The sequence below is a fragment of the Spea bombifrons genome, chromosome 2 (assembly GCF_027358695.1).
Source record: "Spea bombifrons isolate aSpeBom1 chromosome 2, aSpeBom1.2.pri, whole genome shotgun sequence".
Lineage (NCBI taxonomy): Eukaryota > Metazoa > Chordata > Amphibia > Anura > Pelobatidae > Spea > Spea bombifrons.
In genome coordinates, this window is record NC_071088.1 from 15,938,254 (window position 1) to 15,956,332 (window position 18,079).

The 18,079-nt window shown below is 42.5% G+C and overlaps 1 long non-coding RNA gene across 1 annotated transcript; it reads right to left on the minus strand.

Moving 5' to 3' along the window:
• Nucleotides 1–2,762: 2,762 nt before the first annotated feature.
• LOC128474903 (uncharacterized) lies at nucleotides 2,763–6,258 on the minus strand. The gene is made up of 2 exons (XR_008346411.1): nucleotides 6,207–6,258; nucleotides 2,763–3,076 (listed from the first exon to the last, which is right to left on the minus strand). It is a non-coding gene; the product is annotated as an uncharacterized LOC128474903 (long non-coding RNA).
• Between the last annotated feature and the right edge of the window lie 11,821 nt (nucleotides 6,259–18,079).

Consider the following 18,079-nt stretch of genomic DNA (forward strand, 5'->3'; position numbering starts at 1 on the left):
TGAAAGTTATTTTGCGGCAGTTCATATACCATGTACTGCACAATGCATCGGTTACAAAAAGGTTCCAAAGCTTGGAAAAACCATTAAATGTGCAGCCAAATCGGGAATTTCCATGCTTTGGTACCTGATTTACCCAAAGAGACAGGAAATGAAAGCTACATTTAAAATTTATTGCAATTAACGTTTTATTGCAAGTGTCTCAAAAACTTGACGATTCGGTAAAATGCTGTAACGCTTAAAGTCTTTTTTGTATTTACTTAAGTGACTGATTTCAAAACGAAGTGACCCCTTCTCAACACAACCTACGTTTTGTATAGACACCTTGGCTTAAGCGTCTCCATGCTACTGACGGCATATTGGATTTTCGTTACAGTCATATCATCCTTGACCAAGTAGAACCTCTTTATCTCTTCAACCCCAAATAAAACAAATATTCTCTACAGCATGACCCTCTTCTCTTTCTGCCCTTCTTACCTTCATTTATGTTGATGTTCATTTTGTATTTTCTCCTCTTTTGTAATAATTCTAAATAATCTAGTAAAGCTCTATGAATAAATGGAATAATAATAATAATAATAATTGTCAGACGTCAGTCTCTTCTAGCAAAGAGCTTCCTAGGATCTGTCTGCTTCCTCTTGTGTGCTCCATGCGTGCCTCATAAGTAAGGACCAAGGTTGTCTTTCTCGCCGGAGTTAAAGAGGAGCTGTCACCTTCAAACATTATAGCATAACTGAATGTATTTATTGAAGCTACCTATAAAATATGTAGTTGCTTGAAATAATAATAATAATAATAATAATAATAATATGGGTGTAACCCTGAGACTCCCCGTCTCTTCATTCTTTAATGATTGACTGACTAATAGCGGTAACCGAATGGTTTTAGTAACAGCTATGAAAATGATTTATTATCGGGAGGATATATTATGCATTTAGTCATCTGCACTTAAACAAACCAGTGAAAAAATACCAAATATGATTCTGATTAAATCAGAGGAGAATATAATGTCTTCAGCTCTAGACCGCGTAGGTCTGTCCACTTACCCTAAACCTTGAACCAAGTGAAAAAATCCCTGAGATTTACAGTCACACAAAGCAGTGGAATTTAACACACAAATTATTTTATTAAATAAAAAAAAGATTTTAAAATACACAAATGCACGGAAAATGTTATTTATGACATCAAATGCAGTCAGATGATGTAATAATGACTTAAAAGAGATGAGGATTTGTACGCTACGTATGAGCTGGGTGCACAGCCAGTCAGATGTGTCCCAAATAAATCGAGAAGTACAATTGTAGTTTAAGATTAATGAACTCTTTACAATAAGTAAGAATTTTATTCAGCGTGTAATTACTGTAATAGATCAAGGTGTACTTAAGTGACATTTTCTAACGTTGATAGAACTTTAAGTGAAGTAATAAAACAGAGGTTCCAAATCTGCATATTTTCCCTTCACAAATGTTTTATGTAGTGGTACTTTTTCATTTCAGCCAAGAATATAAAAATATGCCACGTTATGAAGTTGCTTTCAATGTGCAAGAAGGTAGAAATTTCATTTACCGTAAATCTGATTTTTCAAGATTTACAACAATAAAGTTGCAGTATTAGTATAGATGCAGATTGATTCATTGATGAATGCATTTGTTATGTAAAGTCATTGTTCATACGGGTATTACTTTCTCACCAAAAGGCAAAGGGCCATACGTCAAGTAAAGTCAGGGGTCAAAAAGTATTTTTACATTAGCAGAATTTATACAGATTTTTTTTTAAAAAATTATTTGGAATTTTTTTATTCAAAAACATGTTATACTCTTCTGGACACCTTAAATGAATTGCATGTAGTATTATTATATAGTATTATTATTTCAATGGAGACATAAGAGTGTATGTTTGTGTTAGCATGAGTGTGGATGTGTAAGTGTGTCTTAGTATGAGAGTGTAAATGTGTTTTAGTGTGTATGTGTGTTAGTGTGAATATGTGTGCGTGCTAGCATGAGTGTGTAAGTGTATGTTAGTGTGGGTAGGGACTTCAGAGCACCAATCTGCTAAACCTGTCAGATCTTAGCAGCAGTAAACGGCATACCTCTCTAAAATGCAAAAAACACAACCAATTCTTATACTCAAATATATAAATGGATGTCTTAATGCATTTCAATTTTGCAGTCATGCTAAGTGCAGCATTCGTGTGCAGGATGTCTCCTTTGAGCTGTGTTCATTCATATATAAGAAACTGACAGTACACAATTCTACTTTACCTATCTTTTAATTAACTTGAAATGTAATGGCAAACATAGGACACACAAATAAAAATATGATAACAAAAATGACATATTCCTAATTTTGCCCAAGCCAGCCTAAAAGTCATTGCTTTATTTCCTCCTCTGTTTAAATTAGGGTTTCCTCTGCATATTTTGCAGTTGGAATCCAAAGTTAAATGTGGAAAATTCTATCAGGCACTAAATTATTCTGTGGCCTCAAGTTGTAAAACATGTAAGACAAGAAGAAAAATTGGAACAATGTGTTTACCATAAAATTGTCGAAACTGGTGTATAATGCCTGAGTGCTTACACTGGACTCTAATGGGGAATTTGCAATAATTCAGATATAAAGGTAGCATGATTGTTTCAAATCTGATGTGGAGAACATTATGTTTCAGTGAATAAGTACTAATAAAATATATGACTGATAAGCATAATTGGAAATTATTCTAGCCTCGGTGCACGAATAATTATAATTTTAATAAAGACAGGAGGCGAGTATTTTGCATTACTTCCTTTACTCTCACAGTAGCAGCAAAGAAAGAGTTAACATAACAAGTGGAAACAACCAATAGAAATACATAACATAAGAGGTATATAAACCCCTAAGCCCTCCTCCTCTTCCTCTTTCGTCGCTGTGAACCGGACTGAAGAAAATGTCCATCAAAATCGGACGACCAACGCAGATCGATGAAAACACCACCGGACTGAACAGTAACTAGCACTCGCCAGGAATCAGCGACAGCACCTCCAACGGAGCCAACGGAGCTCAAACACGGTGAGCTGAATCATCCACACCGGACGGTAAGTTCACGCTGAAATAAAGAGAGAAAACGTAACAGGACCAGATGCCAAATATACCTGAGAAAAGGCACCAACATGAAGACGAATCAACAGATCTATAACATCAGAAAATGAGCATACCCAAACACAGGGAAAACATGTACATCGAGCTATGAAAGCAATAAACACGTACCCACTTACCGGATAGGGAAGGGATGGGAGGGAAAATACTCGCCTCCTGTCTTTATTAAAATTATAATTATTCGTGCACCGAGGCTAGAATAATTTCCAATTTTAAGGCAAGACAGGAGGCTTCCTATTTTGCATTTTTAACGCCCGTAAGGAGAGCCACCGCTGCTGAAGATACAGGGCGAAAATAAAATTCCCGAAACGTGGAAGCCCGGGACCAATCCGCCGCCCTGAGGATATCATCCAGAGCAGCCCCAGACCGAAGGGCGCAAGATGCAGCAGCACCACGAACCGAATGAGCCCCAAAACCAGCATCCACGCCCGCTAGACCAAGGAGCCAACGGACCCAACGAGCTAAAGTCGGGGAAGAGACGGCTTTAAACGGCTTCACATAAGAAATGAGAAGCTGGGACACCGAAGGAGGACGTACCATAGCAGAACGCGACAAGTATGACTGAACACATCGGGCCACACAGATCCTAGGGTCATCCCTGAAATAGGGATAGGAAATTGACGAAGAAAAGGTCTTAGTTCTCCTATGAATCTGGAACACCAGACCCTCCGGGGAGAAAGAAATGGCGTGGGTATCAAGAGCCTTGACGTCTGAAACCCTACGAAAAGAAAGAAGACATAACAAGAGGGTAAGTTTTGCCGACAATTGGCGCAGAGAGAGAGACTCGTTGTCTGGCCAAGACCGCAGGAAATCGAGTACCACTGCCACATCCCACAGAGATGTATAGCGAGGTGCCGGGGGCCGAGATAACCGAATGCCGCGGAGTAAGCGGCAGACCAAAGGAGCCTTACCAACCGGCTCCCCCGACACACCGACATGACCGCCAGAAATGGCAGACCGAAAGACATTAATAGTACGATAGGATTTACCCGAAGAAAACAACTCAGCCAGAAAATTAAGGACAAAATCTAAAGAGGCTGAATGGGGATCCACTTGCCGTCCCACACACCAAGCAGCCCAATTTCGCCAAGCTGCGCGGTACGACTTTCGGGTACCTGGAGCCCAAGATTCTCGCAGCAAGGACTGAGCTGCGTCCGATAGGCCCGAGCCTGTTCCAGTTCCCCCGAGATCGTCCACGCCACAAGGAGAAGACGACCCTCCTGGATGAGGGGATGCAACTGACCTTCCGAACCCAACAGGAGAGAAGGAAAAGATGGAAGCGCCAGAGGATCCCGCACCGACAGTTGCAACAGAGCTGGGAACCACGGCTGCGCATGCCAGAGGGGGGTCACCAGGACCAGCGAGCCGCCGCCGCGCCGTAAGTGATGGACGACTCTCGGAATGAGGGCGAATGGGGGGAATGCATACGCACCCCGAGGGGGCCACACCTGCATAAAGGCGTCCGTCGCCAGGGCTTCTGGGTCCGGGAGCCAGCTGAAAAAATCCCTCGTCTGACGGTTCGTCCTGGACGCGAACAAGTCTAGATGAAACGGTCCCCTCCGATGCTGGAGATCCTGGAAGACCTGCCGGTGGAGTCTCCAGTCGCTCGCATCCCGCCAATGCCGAGAGAACCAATCTGCCAGAAGATTCTCGGTGCCCGGGAGATATTCCGCCTGGAGGGTGATATTGCGAGCTAGACAAAACTCGAAGATATCCTTCGTCACATCCGTGAGGCGCTTGGAGCGCGTGCCCCCCAGGCGATTGATGTACCGGACTGCTGAAAAGTTGTCCATCCGTAGAAGAAGACAGCAGTCTGAGCGGTCCCTGGCCAGGCTCCGGATCGCGAAGGACCCCGCAATCAACTCCAGACAGTTGATGTGGAGCGAACGCTCCTCCAGAGACCAGCGACCTCCGGTCGCCTCTGAGTCGGAGGCGGCACCCCATCCTAGAAGACTGGCGTCGGATTCGAGAACGAAGTCCGGTCGGGAACCGAAGATCGCCCGACCGTTCCACGCCTCCATGTGACGGAGCCACCAGAGAAGCTCGATGCGAACCTCCTGTGTAAGCCGAATCACCTGGTCGTAAGAGGGCAACTGTCGTAAGTGGTGGGCCTTGAGGCGTTGAAGCGCCCGATAGTGGAGAGGGGCGGGAAATATCGCCTGAATGGAGGACGAGAGGAGACCCACCACCCGAGCCAGGAGACGAAGGGAGCAAAAATCTCGGCGGAGAAGAGCCCGAATCTCCTTCCGAATGGAAACCACCTTGGACCGAGGAAGACGAAGCATAGCTGCTTGCGAGTCTATCTCGAAACCTAGAAACAAAATCCGTTGACTCGGGACCAGCTCTGACTTTAGGGTATTTACAATGAATCCGAGCTCGTGAAGTGTCCGAACGACAAAACCCGTCTGAGAGAGTAGAGTCTCTCGGCAGCTCGAAAATAACAGGATGTCGTCCAGATAAATTATGCACCTGACGCCCCTGGATCTGAAGAAAGCCATGACCGGCTTTAGGAGCTTGGTAAAGCACCATGGGGCTGAGCTGAGACCGAAAGGAAGAGCCCTGAACTGCCAAATCTGCGAGCCCCAGCGGAATTGGAGAAACCGCCTGTGATCCGGGTGTATAGGAACCGAAAGGTAAGCGTCTGTAAGGTCCAGCCTGGTGAACCAATCGCCCTCCGACATAAGGTCTCGGAGTAGATGAATGCCCTCCATCTTGAAGTGGCGATAGACTACGAAAGCATTTAGGGAACGCAGATTGATTACGGGACGAAAGTCGCCCGTGCGTTTGCGCACCAGGAAAATGTTGCTGAGGAAACCTATGGGACCGGGGGCTCGCTGAATGGCCCCTTTGTCGCGCAGGGCCCGGAGCTCCTTCGTTATGAGAGCCTGATCGGCCACGGATCGGAAGGCAGGGCGAGGTCTGCGAACCTGAAAGGGGGGAGAGACAAAGTCTATCTGGAAGCCCTGGACCGTTTGGAGGATCCAGGGGTCGGAAGAAATCCACGCCCAGTTGCGGAAAAAATGGGATATGCGACCCCCAACCCGCAGAGGAAAAGAAGGACAAGAAACAGTTTGACTTACCAAAGCTGGAGCGTCCTCTGGGAAATCCCTGAGCGCCTCTGCCTCTGTAACCTCCACGGGTGGAAAAGGGCCTCTGGTTGTAGGACGGTCGGAACGAAGACTGTGGCTGTGGGAAATTCCGGGGACCTTGTGCTGAAGTACGGCTGGCGACCCGGCCCCTCGGTCGTCCAGCCCTCCCGGAAAAACGAAGGTTCGGCTGAAACACCTTCTTCATGGACAGCTTCGCCTTGTTCCATGATGTCATAAGGGACACGTGGCGATTAAGCTCCTTCACGAAAGCGTCGCCAAAAAGCAAGCCGTTAGCAGCTGCTCCCAAATCCTTGGTGCCCAACTCCGCTAGGCGAGGATCCATGCGTAGCAGGGCCGCCTTGCGACGCTCTGTGGCGATGGAAACATTGGCGTTCCCCAGGAGGCAGACCACGCGAAGGGCCCAATCGCGTATGACCTTGGGGTCTAGGGGAGTATTGTGCAGAAAAGCCCTGTCTGCTAGTGAAAGGATTTGGGTGACAGGTCCTACCATATCCAGGACTTTGTCCTGAGCGGACTTTAAGCCTTGTTCTAAACCCCGTCTAGGGTCTTTATTTTGTGCCGACAGGAGAGCGACCACATTGGGGTCAAATTCTGGAGTGAGGGCCACTTTATCCGGGATGGATGGGCGGGGACATTCCGCTCTAAGCTTATTACGCACCTCCTTAGGAAGAGGCTTCCGGAGCCATTTATGGAGGTAAAGGGCGATATGCTCGGGAGGAGCCCATTCTGTGGCCCTAGGGTGGCGCATAGTAGTGGGGTCGAACATAGAAGACCCAGTAGGGTCAAGGACCGGGAGGTCCGTGGACGTGGAGGCGGAATGGGATTGAGGGGGATCGGCACGGTGGGGCTCATCCACCAAATACTCACGGACGAACCCGGAGTCAACATCTCTGGACGAGGCCAGATTAATAGAAATATCAGACCCAATGGAGGAGTCTGCCCGCCATTCATCCACTATGGATAGTGGGTCATCAGGAGTGCCAGAAGTTTTAGGGCGTTTGGCTGGAGCCTTGCCCTTGCCCGCAGATATACTGTTGCCCTTCCAGGGTCGTTTAGAACCAGACGCTTCCCCATCTGATTTATCAGACTCAGAGTCTGAAGGGGCATTAGGGGGGCCGGATGGGACAGGGGGATGCCCTTGGGCAGGTAAACTAGCTGACATTTTATTAAAGAATGTCTCTACCGAAGTAGAGAATTTAGATTCCAGCCAGGCTAGAAAAGCGTCTTGTGAGGGCATGTTGTCCTGAGACATGACTGCGGGGAAAAAGAGAGGGCAGTGTAAGGGCAGATAACGTTAACCAAGGCACTCATATATATATATAAAATATATCTGAATAAATCATCCACAGGTGCTCAGCCTGGGATAAATAGCCGATTGACAAAATCCCCAAAACAGCACTAAATAGTGTAACTATACCGCTAAACAGGTAACTGTTAAAGAAAAAAAAAACCTGTAAACAGAAAAAACGGAAAGAAATGAAAGAAAAATGGCGACCGGAGCCCACCAGAGGGCAGTGAAAAACCCGACCGCAATAAAAGAAACGCTAGGGAGCAGTAATATGGCCGACGACCATAAGACAGAGGGAGAACCAAGATGGCGGCGGAAATCTCGTCACGCGAGACCTCGCCGCCAAGCCACAATGGCGGCGAAATCGCGCAAGAAGGCAGGAAAAAGCCCGCGAAACGCGGGTGTGCAGAAGGGAGGCACTAGGACGGAAGACGGAGAAGTCGGAAAGCGAAGAAAGGTAAGAGAGAAAAGACAGCGGAGAGAAAACGGGGAAAAAACCGGCAGATGCGAAAAAACGGAGGAAAGAAAGATATGGGGGGGGGGGGGGGGGGGAGGGACGGGACGACACCTCCGGGAAAAGGCCTGTAGGCCCGGGGTTCGGAAAACCCCGGGGAACCGAGGGTCCGGAGACCGAGGGAGAGGGGGGAGAGAAAGATAACCTGAAATTAGAAACCAAAAAAGGTCCGTGGACCCGGACACTAAAACAACCCCAGTACTAACACAGATAATACAACAGTGGAAATGAAATAATAATAATTAGGCAATAAATGCATAAAAGTATGTGAAAGAATACTTAATGTAGTATAAATTGGAGGAGGACTGACCTGCAGCTACGGTGAGCAGCAAAGAAAGAGGAAGAGGAGGAGGGCTTAGGGGTTTATATACCTCTTATGTTATGTATTTCTATTGGTTGTTTCCACTTGTTATGTTAACTCTTTCTTTGCTGCTACTGTGAGAGTAAAGGAAGTAATGCAAAATAGGAAGCCTCCTGTCTTGCCTTAAAATTTACCACCGTTAACCTAACCTTAAACATAGGTTATGAGGATTAAAAAAGTAGTGCAAGCAATTTAGTTAAGTGAGGGATGTTATGTATGGAGACATTTCATGTAGTGGGGGTGAATAAACAGGTAAAGCCACCAGCCTTTTCGGGAACCGTTTGAACTGAAGATGTTGAGTCTCTTGGTCAAAACCAGAGCTCTAGAATATGGAAGCAGAGTATATGATGGTGTAACAGACAGCATGATTAAATATGATTACAAAGACAGGGAATGTAGAATGTAGGTAGTAGAGGGTTTTCCAATTCAAAGATGTTTGGGAATCTGAATATACTTAGGTGGCAATTTTTATATACAGCATTATCTAGATTTTTTTCTAGTGTTTCAACTTTAGTATTTATTACATATCACAAACTTATCAATCCTATTCTTAGTCAGTCAATAATATCATCTTATCCTTTGCCCTTCTAAGTATGTACTTGGGAAATCTAGACTCACCCCAGAGTATATGAGTAACACAGTTGATGACTAGGTCTGTAGAACAGCCTTTGATCACAATACCTTTCCCACCTAATTACCTAATCAGGTCCAGAATGAGAAATAATTGAATTTCAGCCCCATATTTCATGGTGCCATTTTAGGGCATACTGCACACATGTGGTCTCATAGAGCATCTATGTATGTATAAGTGTATTGTGTTGGAGGGGCTGTGTATGCGTATGCATGCATACATGTTTGAAACATGTCCCACAGTGTCACTTTTGTCCCCTAAACAGCTTATCAGTGCTATCTTTGCCCCAAACATCTTGTCTCTGCCCCAAACAGCTTGACAGTGCTATCTTTGCAACCAAACAGCCTTCCTGTGCCATCATAGCCCCCAAATGGAATGTATATGCCATCTTTGCCTACAAACATTTTGTCTGTACCCCAAACAGCCAGCCTGTGCAATCTTTGCCCCCCCCCAGGTCGGTTCAGCGCTTTGTGAACAATTTTGGACCAGCCCAATAGAAGCAGGAAAGCAGCCTGCTGGTCTGTTCTTGCTTTGCGATGTTGCCAAAAAACAAAAACTGACTGCGCTTCTTACCCTAATAAAGTTGGCAACAAATATATAAACATAATATAAATGAGAGGTTTTGGTTATATGAATTGGCCAAAGCATAATTAAGCTCACCCGCCACGTCAAGGCACACTCTCAATAGGGTGAGAACCTACTCTCACCTCCTACATAGTGGACACACAAAGCAGTTTATACTGCTACCAAAACCTTATTAATGTGTTGGGGGAGGTGCAATTAAACCTCCTCCCCATTAACCCCTGGACAGCAAGCTGCAACCAGACTGATGAGGAGCCAACAACCTCAAATATGTGCAAACAGGGAAAAGAAAAAATGTGTTGGTGCGCTACACATGTTGCCAGCCAGTGTTTCACCAGATAAGACATCATATCTGATGCAGCACGGACTGCCATACATCCAGTGGGAGTATTTATCCTTAATGTATTTGGTTTATTGGCAGCTGAAGCTTTCCCAGTAGGCCGGTACGACCCTGCACCAAACCATTGTCTCCTCTAGCCTGGTTTCAAACCACCTGACTCTATTAAATGTAGCAGAATAATTGTATATGTAGCGCTTTAGTGATGTCTGTGTTGTCTATGTAGTGGCAATGCAGTGCCTTTGCTTAGTTCGGAATATTTAATAGGAAAACCCTAGGTGTATTGCAAAGAAGTATTGGGTAGACATTAAAACAAAGCATCTGAATGGTAACAAAGAACACTATTCACAAATAAATTGCAGAGAATCATTTCATATGTGGTAGTTGGTATGGTTTTACGAAAGAAAGTACATGCCAAGCAAAACAACATGCTTTCTGAAAGAGAAGAAATATAACTTTAGACTAGGGAATTGTAATATATGAAGCCTATTTGGATTTGAAGAAAATCGTTTGATTGCTATCCAAAGTTTACCCACATCTCAAAAGAGATAGGGCTAAGAGAAGAATTCTTAGATCTCAGACTATTGGTTCAGTTTAGCTAATCAACATACAGAGACATAAAAAAAAACATTATAACTTGGGATAAGTTTATAAAACCCACCACTTAACATCATTTGCCTCTCTGGTAAGAGTTGGAGTGTTTGGTCAAGTTAACTTGACTGACCAGACTTGACTGAGGTTACATTCCTTCACATGATAACACTTGCACATGTGCAAAAAAAAAACTCAGATTACTAAATGTGAGTTGTTTGTGAGAGCATCTTCAAACAATGCAAATTCCAGGTGAGGTCATGCAAATTAAATTAATCTCGCTTGTTCTCGCATTAGTCTCATTTGCCTATTCAGGGATATTTAATAACAAAAAAGTGGTAAATAACTGCCCAGTCATATTAAAGACCAAGAAACTTGGGGGTTATGTATGAAAAGAGCAATGTTTGATCATTCCATCTTTACCTCTGGCAAAGTACTTAAAGTTGAGTATCGGGATATGACATCATTTCCTGGTGCGCCTCCTTTTAAAGACGCATGGCCCTGGGCATGAAGTATGGAAGCTGTGTCAACTTGTCTCAGTCCTCCATAGTGTTATGGTCTGACTGGGGGGATTACACAAAGGGGTGACTGTCCCCCTGCCTAGTCAGCTTAGACCAGAGTACATCATTGGGTGGAAGATACAGATACAGTGCACCATTTTTTTTTAGATCATGTAAGGAACGTTTAACATTACTGAAAGAAATACCTTACTGTCAGATTTCACTGTAGAAGATATTCTTTAAAAAGGATGAAATAGAAGACATCTGGTAAGTGTTTACATTAAAGAAGCAAGCCTCAAGAATATTAGAAACAATTAGTGTTGGATTTGTTAAATATATTCAAACCATATTCAATCAGACTTAATCCAAATTTCATTTTCTCAGATGGCTTGACATATGAGATTTAACGGTCTCAGAAAAATCATATGAAACTGACTATTTCAAGTGCATATTCAGTAACCAAAATAAAAATAACTTTCACAGCTGTTAGAGATTAATCCAATGAGTTCCTACAGTATTTAAATTAAAAGAAAATATTATAAGAATGTATTTTATGGAAACAGTTTCCTTTTCAGGTGCTTTCTGTTCTCTCCTATCCATGGGCATACCTACAGTATTTGACACCTGGGGCGGATTCTGTATGTGCCTCTCCCGCACACACACACACTTTAAAACTGCATGATTTCTATCATAATAATTATTTAATGAACAAGACATTGACAATGGTACAGGCTACAGCATAACAGCCATCACTCTCACACATTTACTAATCCACTCTCACTGAATGTTTTCCGTCCTTTCCTCTGTCACTGTCACTTTTCCCGCTACAGCTCCTTTTCCTCCTCCTCTTCAATCTTCCTCTTGGCTCTTCTTCTTCTTCTGTGTCCTTCCGGTGCTGTGAGCGCGGAAGGCCATGGGCGCGGCTTCAGTGTTGTGCGCCGGGATATGAAATCAAATCCTGATGCACCGAATCAGTTGCCGTGTACATCACAAGGGAGCAGGATCGGAGGTCTGCATTATCAGACCTCCTGCTCCCTTGTTTGACTTTAAGCCGGTTAGAGGGAGATCCTTGATCTCCCCAATCGAGCCTGCTCCTCTAGCGGTGAACATTACTGTCCGTCTCTGGAGCGGTGCCGGCCTGGTGCTACCCTCTTAATGAGCGGCACCCGGGGTGGACCGACCCCCCCTCCCCCTATCTTTGTCATTTTGCTGAGTTGCTTAGTCAGCCATGGTAAGTTTGGGTATAGAGGTGAGAGCCCTTCAGGACTGGGAATTGCTTACCTTTTAACCTTCACTCAGCAAAGTGCATGGGGGCATGAGTGGACATGATATACACAAAAGATTAACACTAATTATGTAACACCCCTGTGACATAATGACCTGTCATACAGGGCCCCAAGGTACTCAGAGATGGCTCCAGCCTGGCTGTCAAACAAAGATAGCACAGATAGGAACTCCATTGTTCAACTAATCCCATCAATAGGATTGCTGCCAGGGGAATTAAAGGTTGGGTTGTATACATGCACCTATTTATCACTGTGTTTTTAAATATACTTTTTATATTTGGGGAAATATAGGTTTTTATACCTAGTTTTCCTTATTTTAATAATAAAAGAATCCAGAAGGAAAAGAACTGTGTGGACCCTTTTACTACCTGGAGTGGGTTCAGAAGGAAGGCATCCTTTCGTTTACACAACAAGTGGGCACCTGGAGCTGTTTATATAGAGCCTGTTCACGGCTCTATCCCATGTGAGTCTATTCTATACCCCATTACAATCATTACTGCATTTATGGGTTACACTATGATCTCTCTGTGTCTCAATTTACAGGACTAATAGAGAGGTCTATACCACATTTTATGCAAGTATATATGCAGATTTACTCTAAGATTGTGTATTGGGGCATGTGCGCTTACACCTTTATGTTTATTGTTATTTGTATTATTTTAGTGGAAATTTAAAGTGTTTTTTTTTCATGAGGTGTGTTATAGGTTGCACTTTACTTTACACTTATTGGTAATTATTTGATTTTGTTATACTAATTTTCTACTATATATATATATATATATATATATATATATATATATATATATATATACACACAGTATATCAGACTTGTGCATTCAGATTCGTACAAATTATTATTATTTTTTAAATTAAACAGAGTTTTTCAATTTCATCAATTCATATGAGTGGGAAAAGGAGGGACCCCCAATGAACGAAACAAAAATAAAGCAAAGAGCTCTGAATTTGCATTTGAATTTCATTGTTTTTTTTTTTACTCCCCCTCATTCATTCTCCCATGCTCTCACACATTCTGTCACACTCTCCTTCTCTCTGAATGTCTCCCTACCTTCTCAGCTGACCGCTGACATTTCCTCACTGTACAGCTCCACTTTTTCTATTGCATGTTCTCTGCACCTCTCTTTCTCCATCTATCTGCATTATTCTGGTCCCTCTGTGGACTTCTGCAAAAGGGCGGAGCCACTGGAACAGCCTGTCCCCCTTTCTTCCAATCAGGGAGGAGGGTGTGCTCTGAAGCGATAGGCGGGAAGGTAGGGAGTTATACAGAGAGAGCATGAGAGAGAGAGAGTAAATCAGAGTATGTGAATAAGAGCATGAGAGAGTGAATTAGGGTTAGTGACAACAAATTTAATTTCTGAATGTAAAAAGCTCTCCGATTGTCGTACGCCAGGTCTAGATGTCTCAGCTAGATATGGAATAGGATGGAGTCAGCTCAATACACTGTGACCCATAGCAAACTAGGCAAACAGATTTCATAGATTTCAAGACAAGGAGTCTCCAAAGGTATTTTTTTTAAGTAATTTACATTTAAATGTGTGAAAAATCTTAAAACATTAACAGTATTTCGACCCTCTAGGACTGACTTGGGCATCAGTTTGGATCAGGAATGTTGGTTATGATTTGGTGCAATTGTATTTCTTCTTTGTAAAGTATTCAAAAGCCTTTTGATGTCACCAGTCCTACAGTGGTTTTAGCACGAGATATTTAAATAACTAAGAACACAAAAAACCTCAAGATTACCTCTATGTTCCATGTGGGTATTGAGTTATTTAGTAGCTGATGACTTTTCCTGTCATACCCGCACAATTCAAATACTAGAAAGTTCTGGTTTATAAACTGGATTGTGGTTTTTCCCACATACTATATCATTTATCACAGATGCACGCCACCAAATAAATAATATTTCTAGACTTTTTAGCTGACATGTGCCTTGATCTTACAACTTTCCTAGCATGGCCTGCATTGTGAGAAAAACTCATAATGTCTTGTGTATAAATGTATTTAGGAGCCATGCTGATTTCGCAAACATCTCCTTTAGTGACACTGCTAATATGTTTAGTAAAAATGTCTACCTTAGGAAGTGGCTATGGCATAATGGGGCTTTATGATTTAACTTTTTGTCCACACAAACCACCATTTAATTTTCATACTAACTTACACGATATACAGGTGTAAGACTTGCTTCATTGAGCCGGGGCCATTTTGGGGGAGAAAAGCAGCCCTGGCACATTCGGAAAAGCAGCCCCCAAATAACAGATGTGTGGCCGCACGACGCGCTCTTACACCTGTGCAATGTGCAGTAGCATGAATCCAGCCCACAGCTGAACATTAAAGAGTCTCCCTTGTGAGTGGCAACAAAGCTGAGTGGCCTGACTGTCACTCACATTCAATAGGGTTAAGTTCCCTGCATGGTCACTGAGGTGGCATGTGCTTCAGGTTTTCTTGTTGGAGTCACAGGGAAAGACGTCAGTTTCCAGGTAAAACATCAAGTGGACAGTGAAAATCAGCCTTAACCACTAGTCTCGCCCACATTCTTTCCGAACTGCAACATTCCATCAGTACCCATACACACTGTTCTACCAGTCTATATATATTATATACATCCGCTTTATGCACTACACTAGCCAATCATAGGAACTGTGATTAAAACTGTGCATCCAAGCAGTATATGGGCAGACAGAATATACATTTATATGTGCAAAATAAAAAAAGTTATACAAAAGTATATACAAAACATGTATAAATCAGCAAAGCCAAAACACACACACACACATATATATATATATATATATGAAACTACTTATAACTGTATTATAACTGTATTATAAGTGCATAGATTGTTAAAGCCAACAATCAGGTCCACACGAATGCGCACTGAAATCCATGACATCATCCCGTCACTAACTTCTTTGCACATATCAATTAAGGAGGGGTTTAATGATCAGGGGCAGCCCTGGGGTTTCTGGCATCCTAGGCAAACTAGTGTCCCTACCAGCTCAGCACTGAAGGAAGATCCATTGGGATAGTGTTGATAAAATATACTTTTTTTGATAGATATTAGTTTTTAAAAAGGAAACATTGTCACCCTGTTTGCTTACCAAATCCAAGGTTAATATGCCTAGTCTTCCTAAGGATTTAAATGCACGTTTGTACACAAAAATGGATGAGCTCTTTGACTGGATTTGGATTGCGTAATATTCACAATCCTCTCTTATTCCAAAATGACGACGTATATGTTTACTATAAGATGTATTTGCTACGTCCTCAGGACCCATTTTGGAGGTCCCAAGCATCGTATATTTACACGGATCCGGACGGCTGTGCGGCTGGAGGCATGACTTGCTGGGTGCCGAATTTAAAAATCTGTTGTGGTCCTGCTATTCTGTGTATTTAAGTTGGAATTCATGTTTGCGGTTATTGATCCCTGGCTTGCCTGATTACTTTCCTGCCTAGTGATTCTGATCCTGCATTGCCCTACGTTGCACCGTACCTGTCTTGTCTGCGCTGTGTACTGAACCTGACTGTGTCTGACCATCCATTCTGCATGCACGTCTGGCATCTCTGATTACAACCTGCAGATTTTCTGTACAGATTTCTGGATCTGTCTGTCCATTGCCTACTACACTCAGTACTGAACTTTCCCTACACCTGAGCCTCCTCACTGTTTGGATCATCTAAGTCCATGTCTGCTTAGCTTGGAGTCCATCTCCTTGCTAGGTAACTTGGGGGTGAAGAACTGCTGCAGTTGCTTTAGAACGTGACAATGTTGTTTATTTGTTAAGTTGATAAATATTTGATAATCAATACATTTATCAATAACTTAATAAACAATGGTAATAATCTGGTGCACAAAATCCTCTAATTCATAGATAATGTGTATAAAACATCTTATTAAAACAATGAAATAGTACTATGATAAAGTATGTCATTAACAAATTTCCAATCCAAGTGTGAAAAAAGACAGGAATAAGAAAAAATAATACATTATTTTTCTTCATGTGTAACCCAATTACATAAGCAGTTAATAATTAAATATCAATAGGTGATATAAAATGTCTTGGTAAAGCTTTGCCTGCTGGACATTTAAAATGTGGGAAGTAAAATAAAAATGGAAAATAAGGTAAAACATTCAGTTGCTGGGGTTGTGAAGATGCTTCTGAACTAACATGCTGTTCATCTCTTGTCTCAAAACCCCTTAGCTGAGCATCAACAAAGTAACTTTTTGGGATCTTGAAGCATGGTTTTCTAGGGTAATAAGGCTGAGGAACAACACATCACGAGTGCACAAACTATCTCAACACAGAATCATGAATTAAAGTCTAGCTCCTAGTTAGAGCCCTATCTGGCTGTAGCTTTCTGGGTCTGAACTAGCCAAGCCATGGTCTAGAAAACCTCGGCCAGACATCACACACACATATCCTGGTAGGTAGTACCATGCCTGGCTCATGGATTTCATGACTTCTCCTCATCCAGAGAGCCCAGGTAAAACTTCCTCTCGCCTCAACAGTCTCTCTGATTGTGAGGCTTCAGGGAGTTTAAATTTCCACATCCTCCACATGCCGCAGTCTTCAGAATAACTGGATCATACAAACATAGCTTGGACATTCGGGCTGTTGCAAAACTGGAGTTGGAGGTGTCCGTGTCTGCTGTCCAATTGCGCCACCCCAGGGACCTATACATATGACATCATCTGTGCACAAAACCCAGCAAAACATTTCCCTGGGACTGTTCAGTGACACACTTTCTATTGACTATTGACTATCCTTCTTCTGCACTACTTTTATAGGTAATCAGACCCCTGAAACACACCATTCTGGGATTATTAAGATTATGAGTCACGATAAGTGAACATTATATCATAAATTCAATTATTATCACTAAGGTCTAGCCTCTGGTTCTCAAAATAAATTATCCAGCTGATGGTGAACTCCAACTCTTGGAGTCCACAGCTAGCGTTTTTGAAGCTTCAGTCTACCAAGACCCAGAGGTCTTCCTTTTGGTCATCTTTTAAATATGCATATTTCTTCTTTCTTTCTTTCACAGACATACTCATGTATTATGTTATATATATTATATATTTTTTCAATCTAAGCATATTAACATGGAAATATCTCAATGTTTTCTCTCCTAATACAATTACATAAGTTTTAATAAGAACTTTCAGATACAAACAAATCTGGATTAATGCATATTTCTCAGCTCTTGAAATAGATTTAAATAAGCAAATCTGTAGCAGCTTGCAAGCTTTGGTATTCTAAAATTCAGACCTTACGTGACTATGCCTCATTTGGAAGCGAATAATTTATAGCTGCATAAATAAATAATAGCTATGAGTTATAACTGTCCAAACACTGTACATAATACCATCTGAAACATTTTTAAAAAGTAGCTTAGAAATACTCCTAGTTCTTACGGTCGGCATAACCTCAATACTGAAGTTTGCAATCAACACAATTGATTTTTTTTTCTAAGAAACACCTTTTAATTTCACTGCTTACTGTCTTGTAATAGTTGTCTTGTAAAGAAAAAACATATCGCTGCCTTGAATGTAATTTTGGGTTGAACTTTTAGAGAGATGGCCTGGAGGGCATACAATATGTTGCTTCCATTAGCCAAAGATGGGATTTGGCCTGAATATATAAGAAAAAAAAATAAGAAAAATGTTCAGGCTCAGATCTTCTACAGGGACTCAAAGAAGTTTTTTTTTATATATTATGCCAGAAAAGTCCCTTATG